This window comes from Brassica napus, chromosome C1 (genome assembly GCF_020379485.1).
Source record: "Brassica napus cultivar Da-Ae chromosome C1, Da-Ae, whole genome shotgun sequence".
Lineage (NCBI taxonomy): Eukaryota > Viridiplantae > Streptophyta > Magnoliopsida > Brassicales > Brassicaceae > Brassica > Brassica napus.
Window position 1 is genome coordinate 35,290,094 of NC_063444.1, and position 7,850 is coordinate 35,297,943.

Sequence of the window (7,850 nt, forward strand, 5' to 3'; positions counted from 1 at the left end):
ACTCGGTACGGCCACTATGAGTTTGTGGCCATGCCGTTTAGACTGACCAATGCACCAGCTGCATTTATGAAGATGATGAATGGTATCTTCCGGGAGTACTTGGATGAGTTTGTGGTTATCTTTATAGATGATATACTCGTGTACTCCAAGACTAGGGAAGACCATGAAAGGCATCTTCGGGCGGTGCTGGGACGCCTGAGGGAACAACAGCTCTTTGCTAAGTTGAGCAAGTGTAGTTTCTGGCAGAAAAGCATTGGGTTCCTTTGACACATAGTGTCTGATCAAGGAGTGTCCGTTGATCAAGAGAAGATCAAATGCATCCAAGAATGGCCGCAGCCTAAGAGTGCAACGGAAGTAAAAAGCTTCTTAGGGTTGGCCGGCTATTACCGGAAGTTTGTCAAGGGGTTCTCGAGCTTGGCTCAGCCCATGACTCAGTTAACTGGCAAGGACGTGAGATTTTCATGGTCTGAGGCGTGTGAAAAGAGCTTTTCAGCCTTGAAGGAGATGTTGACCAGTGCACCGGTCCTGGTATTGCCAGTGGCGGATCAGCCTTATGTTGTGTATACTGATGCATCGATTGCTGGACTTGGGTGTGTCCTGACACAGCACGGGAATGTGATAGCCTATGCTTCACGACAGTTGAGAAAGCATGAGGGCAACTATCCGACACATGACCTTGAGATGGCGGCTGTGGTGTTCGCATTGAAGATATGGAGATCATATCTATACAGTGCTAAGGTGCAGATACTTACGGATCACAAAAGTCTGAAGTATATATTCACTCAGCATGAGTTGAATTTGAGACAGAGGAGGTGGATGGAGTTTGTGGCAGATTACGATCTGGACATAGCTTACCACCCAGGGAAAGCTAACCTAGGGCTGATGCCTTGAGCCACAAGAGGGCGGAGGTATCGGCCGAGAGGGAGGCTGATGAACTGGAGGGGATGGTGCGGTCCTTGCATCTCAACACCTTGGTTGGGCTGGATGAGCCGTTAGGATTGGAGGCCGTGGATCAGGCCGATCTCCTTTCCAGGATTTGACAGGCACAATGTCTGGAAGAGAATTATAAGAAGGTGGCTTCCAATGACAAGACGGAGTACCAGACGGCAAGCAACGGTACGATCTTAGTCAATGGAAGGATTATTGTTCCCAATGAGGAACTAAAAGAAGAGATTATGAGACAAGCTCATAAATCTAAGTTCTCGGTTCATCCTGGATTGAACAAGATGTATATAGATCTGAAGAGGTACTACCATTGGATAAGGATGAAGACTAATGTCGCTGAGTGGGTGGCTAAGTGTCCTACTTGCCAGCTTGTGAAAGCAGAGCATCAGGTTCCTAGTGGTCTACTTCAGAACCTGCCTATACCGGAGTGGAAGTGGGATCACATCACCATGGATTTTGTGACTGGATTTCCCACGACCAGGAACCAGAAGGACGCGGTATGGGTTGTGGTCGATCGCTTGACCAAATCAGCACACTTCCTAGCCATCCGGAAAGGAGATGGTGTGGATCAAATTGTGCGGATCTACTTGGACGAGATCGTGAGGTTGCATGGAATTCCAGCAAGCATTGTCTCGGACAGAGATCCAAGGTTTACTTCTTACTTCTAGAAGTCTTTCCAAAAGGCCTTGGGCACCAGAGTAAACATGAGCATGGCTTATCATCCTCAAACAGAAGGACAGTCTGAGAGGACGATCCAAACAGTGGAGGACATGCTGAGGGGCGTGTGTACTGGACTGGGGAGAGTCCTGGGAGAAACACTTGCCTTTGGTGGAGTTTGCTTACAACAAAACCTTCCACACAAGTATTGGCATGTCGCCATATGAAGCCTTGTATGGACGGCCTTGCCGGACACCTCTATGCTGGACCCAAGTGGGGGAGCGTAGCATGCTAGGTCTTGAGATTGTAGAAGAAACCACAGATAAGATCAGAATGGTCAAGGAAAAGATGAAGGAGGCACAAGATCGCCAAAAGAGCTATGCGGACAAGCGTAGGAAGCATCTAGAGTTCAAGGTCGATGACCTGGTATATCTCAAGATGATCACGTTCAAAGTCAGAACAAGGATCACTGGGAGGAGGAAGTTGGATCCTCGGTACTTGGGTCCTTTCCGGATCATAGAACGAGTGGGAGCAGTGGCATACAAGTTGAATTTGCCTTTGGCCATGGATGCATTTCATAATGTGGTCCATATATCCCAACTCAAGAAGTGCTTGACGGATCAGGATATTGTCCTGCCTGAGATACCAGCTGATCTTGGTAAGAACTTAACCTTAGAGACAAGGCCGGTTCGTATCATTGATCGGACGGAGAAGGCCATGAGGAAGAAGACGGTTCCCATGATTAAAGTTGTGTGGGATCACAACGGAAAGGATATTATAGACAGTTCTTACCAGAGGTTGCAAATAACTTGGATTCGAGGACGAATCCATTGTTGGTGGGGGAGACTTGTCATGTCCCCGATCCTAGATAGGATCGTCCGGACAGGCCATGGTGCGAGGAGACGCACCAGTCAGGTCTAAAAGACCTTAAGACAAGCGTATCATGGCCAAACTAAAGGTTAAGGAAGGCTAACAGCTGAGACTTAACCAGGAAACGATGGAGACAAGTTTAAAGGAGCTGGACGAATGATTAGGGAGCTGGGCGAGTTCTGGTTCAAGCTCAAGCAGCTGGAAAGAGTGTGAATCCAGCTCATTCAGTCTTGACCAGCTCACGGGAGCTGATTAGCTAGCTCACTCAGCTGGGGACAGTTGGGGGCTAGCTCATCTCAGCTTGGAAGAGTGTTCCGGTCTGGACCAGTGTGGCCGGGTCTGAGCGGTTACCGGGCCGTGCCGGCGGATCGTGTGGGACGATGGGGCCATGTGCATTCAGGCTCGAACCAGGGCTTGGGCAAAGGCCTGGGGAATGGTTTTCGATGGGAGAAACTGCCAAGGGAGCAGTTGGACCGGATATGGGCGGTTCTGGGCGGTTATGGGCGAAAAGGCCCAAAGGGACAAGTGGCAATCCCTTGCCCAATCGTTCGTAATTGTCCGGCCATGGCAGTTATTGGCTCTCTCTCTATATATACAGACCCTTGGGGTCAATTTTGGGCATCAATTTCCCTAGGGAAAACCCTGAAGAAACCGTGTGAGAAAGAAGAAGAGAGAGAGGCCGGCGACTTGAAGAGAAACCGGTTGTGTGGTGCTTGATCTGTTCCGGCTAAGACCTGATCGTGTGTAACAAGTTCTGGAGAATGGATACCAGACAGAAGAATAAGGAGAAGGAGAGGGAGAAGGAACCAGCGCCTAGAGAACGGACCCCTAAGGTTAGTGGTGTGGTTGCAGTCCATTGGGCATAGCCGGCGCCAAACCGCCGGAGTCTATGGCCTGATCGGGTTGTTGGTTACACCCATTTCCACTTTCTGATTACTTATCTTATATCTTATGTGATTGTGGTATAGTCTGATGGATCAAACACTATGGTACTGAACCATGGCCTTGGCCGGTTCAGAAATAAAGCCCTTGGCCTTGGCTGGGCTGATCATGATCAAGATCTATATGGTCTGGATCAATTCTTTGGAATCTGATTATGGGAATCTCTTAGTTGAGAATTATCATGAGTTTTAGTGAATTTTATTTAGTTTTTAGATCACTTTTGAAATCGGCCAGATTTGGGTCTAAAGAAAAATTAAATGATTAGTTATGGCTCCAGCCATGGGAAGATGTGTGGTGATTGGGTCATTGTTGATAAGTGTGAAGTATTGATAGTCTATTGTGCAACTTGTGAACTTATGATTGATTAAATATGTAATCTAGTAGAATGAACGATTGAATGCTGTATGGACCTTATTTATTATCTATGAAAGAGACGATTTGCCTTTACTTGAATCTGATTGTCTAAGTATGAAATGATAAACCCCAACTCTGATAAATTATAAAGAAAAATATTCACTTGAATTGAGAAGTAAAGGAATCGAACTAGATAGAAATGGTTAGGTAAGCCGCGGTCTGGTTGGATTGAGGAATCCAGGATCGGGTCTTACAACTCTGCTCCAGACTGTTCAGTAACATCAGTGATGTACATTACTACCAAAGCCATAGGAAGTTCCTCATCTTGATAAATGTTGTTAAACATATGCCAACAACGAAGTATACTGTGTCCAAATCTTTCACATATTTGGCACGAGGGTCTATCATCCGATGACGTAGAGGAATAAGAGGATGCAGAGAGTTGTTGATGAAAACCATGTCCCCTGGTAGAAAATGAACCATGACCACGACCACGAGAATTATAGTAGCCTTGAGAACCTGACATAGTATTAAAGCCAAGATGAGGTGTAACAGTAGAGTCCGCATTGTACTTTTAACTGCGAGAATCATAAATTTGGAGATGAGGAGCAAGATCTACAAAACTATGGTCAATCTTCAATACTGGTTGGTTATGAGAGGCTCATACTTCTTACCCAAACCATGTAAGGTAGGAAAGATCTTCATTATCTTTGATAAAAGACTCCCAATACAGGACAGTTGGTCGCAAATGAGCTTTAATTCGGTGGATAGTCACTCGTAGACTTTTCAACCTTTGTTATGGTTTGAGATTTGCGCTGAAGCTTAAAGAGACGAGAAGAGGTTAACATGTTGTTGTAGCGACCAAAATTCATCCATATCTCAAGTGATGTGTTACAGGAGACCATCAAACTCTGAATATCGTCAGAGAATGATCCCAAAAGCCAAGACTTGATGACCTGATCTGTTTGAAACCAAGTTTCATGGTCGGGATCTGTGACCAAATTTGTTGTGTCGTGATGCTGGGTACACTGAGAATTACAGGGGGTTGAAGAAATGATCCAGTAACGAAACCTTGGAGCTTTTGAGCATTAATAAATGTTTCAAATGGGTTCTTCCACAAAAGATAATTTCTTTCAGTGATTTTCATAGTAACTAAGTTTGTGATATTCAAAGAAGGAGGCATATACATTTCCATGGATATTTCTTCCATGGCTCTGATACCATGAAAGTTGGAACAAGGAAGATGATAAAAGAAGTTATTTTGATTTCTTTCTCTTCTCGACGATTACAAAGACATTGTTTTGCTATTTATAAAATCAAGAATAAACCCTAGACTAAACAACATATATCATCATGTCGAGTCTTCTAATGAATCAAGGGCTGCAAATCGGTTAGCTAGTGTTGAACCACTTATGTCTTTGATTTTACATGAAGTCTTCATGCTCTGTTTGTTCCTATTAACACCCACTATGTCTTTGTCTTCTTGCAAAGTAGATGTTGCTGATTGTTAGGAAGTGGGCTTGGCCGGATTGGGATTTATGACAGGGCCTGTTGTGACCTTCACTTGAGGTGAAAAAGTGTCATTTTGAGGAGACTTGAAATGAGAGGAGTTTAAACTAATAGATTACTCTTCCCATCCTTCAAAGAAGTGTTCGATGAGGTTAGCAACGTTCATTTGTTTCAATTAGAAACCTACACGACACACACATTTTAAGAAACGACATGTGTTTACACGGAATGTTTATATTTCCCAAATTCTACCAAAGAAAAGAAAAAACCCTATCATGTTCCTTTAAGAAAATTTAAGAAGAAGCTAAAATATAAGAAGGTTTCACAGATGAGCATTGAGAAACACTTAAACCCTCCCAAAGAATGAGTTGCTTGTCCCCAGTTTTGTTCATGTGGCCTATGAAGTGATAGATAACTGGAAGTTGCTGATCAAGGGTCTCGCATAGCTGTTCCATGTTGTTCCCATCTTTGCTTGTAGGTAATGTCAGATGCATGTCTATTTCTAGTGAGCTTTGGGAAATATAAGCCAAAAGCAAGTTTCCACTTTCTTTTACTATTATTGCAGTGAATGTGATGTGGTTTATGCGGCTAATTCTGGACACAGTATCAATGATTGCAGTGGTCCAACAAGTTCATAGCGACGTGATTCCCATTTATGGGTCAATACACCATCAATGATGTTCTTATTCCTGTAGAGTTGTACCACATGTATGACCCTTTCGGGTGGCGCATAAAGTAAGAAAGCCGGTTTGACTACAAAAGAATTCCAGCGGTTGCTAAGCTATGCATCCAACCTGAAGTTCAGATCCCATTGTATCCTTCCCGCAGAAGGACACAACCAATACAAATGAGAGTGATCGATCGAGGTGGATATGTTAAGAGCCTAATAAGCCTTGCAATATGACATTTTCATCTTTACTAGATGATCTTGACACACTTGGTTCTTACCCCTCGTACACCAAAAGAGATACCTAATATAGAAAAGGTAAGATCAGGAGTGACGAAACTGATGAGAAAATATACGGTGAAAGCATGTGGTTATTGCTCTCAAGTGCATGTAAGACCATGAGGACATAGTGTAAAACACCAATGGAGAGACGAAAAACACAGATGGTAAGAAGCTTGTGTGGACGAGCTCATTCCTCCAAACTATTTATGACATGTGAAAGACCTTAAGGGAGATCCGCTTACCGGAAATCTCAAGAGGTTTTATGGTAAAATCCTGCTTTGGTTGAGATTTGTGTGCACAATGGAGCTCAGGTTCCTCAATGCTACAGTGCCATGATAGAAGCTTGACATCACCGTTCCTGATTCACAGAAAGCCGACTTGGTTACTTAGGTCTTTAGACATATTCATAGTAGAACACAATTGCTAGGTAAATAATCCTCATAATATTTTTGATGATAGAATGAGATCTATGATCTTTCTTCGATCATTTAGCATTTCTACATATATACAAAAATGTTTGTATTTTTTAATATAACATTAAAAATTGTAGATTAGGAAATACGTAAAATTCCATATATTGTATGAATACCCTAATGACTCCGGTGTATATACATGTTTCCTATATGAAATGTATATATACACTGGAGTCATTAGGATATTTGTACAATATATGGAATGTTACATATTTCCTAATCTATCAAAAATTACATAAGATAATTAAATAAAGTGAAAACAGAACGAAGTGCTTTAAACAATACATACAATTCATCATACCCATGCAAAATGCAACATACCATGTTAATTATCGTCTGCACAAAATCTAACAATTATATTTACTGCCTAACTGTATTTGTCAGCTTTTCGTTGTATAGTATAGCCCTTAGTCTAGAATTTTTTTTTTTTTTGAAACTAGTCTACGTAGAATTTTGCTTGGTTAAAATTAACTCTCGTCTTTTATCATCTGGCTTACATGTGCTTCCACGAAATAAATCACCATTGAAATGTCCATCTCATTAACGGCAATAGAACTATCTATTTAGTTAATATGTGTGTCCACGTGAACAAGATCAGCACCAACACTTGTGACGATATATATATTTTTTTTCTTGTGATGATACTTTTGAAATTCTCAGATACACAAACCTAGGTTTTAACCAGTAACGACTCTCGAATATATATAGAGGAACAACTGATCATTTTATTTACAAAAATCAATCAACTTTTATTTTTGTTAAACGTAACTCGTCAATATCAACATGTGTGTTACTTTTCTAATTAAAAAAAATTGTTTTCGAAAGCTAGTTGTAATGATTTCATAATCCACTATTTTATCTGGTATATGAAGCTTATATTAATGTGTTTAATTTCAGATATATATAACCAGGATTATAAAAAAATATTTGAAAAATCAAGTTCATGATAAGTTTCAAAAAAAAAAAAAAATCAAGTTCATGATAAAAAAATCCAGTTCATGATAAAAAGTCCAGTTCATGATTAACAAACTAAAAGTTAATAAAAATTTGACATTTATTGTTTTTTTTTTTTTGAGAAAGGACTTTCTAAAAAACATTTATTGTTACTTTTGAAGACGATATAAAAAAAACAATTCACGAACAAACTAAAA

General features: G+C 41.3%; 1 pseudogene; it reads left to right on the plus strand.

Moving 5' to 3' along the window:
* The first annotated feature begins 1,815 nt into the window (after nucleotides 1-1,815).
* On the plus strand, nucleotides 1,816-6,616 carry LOC125579962 (annotated as a pseudogene).
* Nucleotides 6,617-7,850: the final 1,234 nt, after the last annotated feature.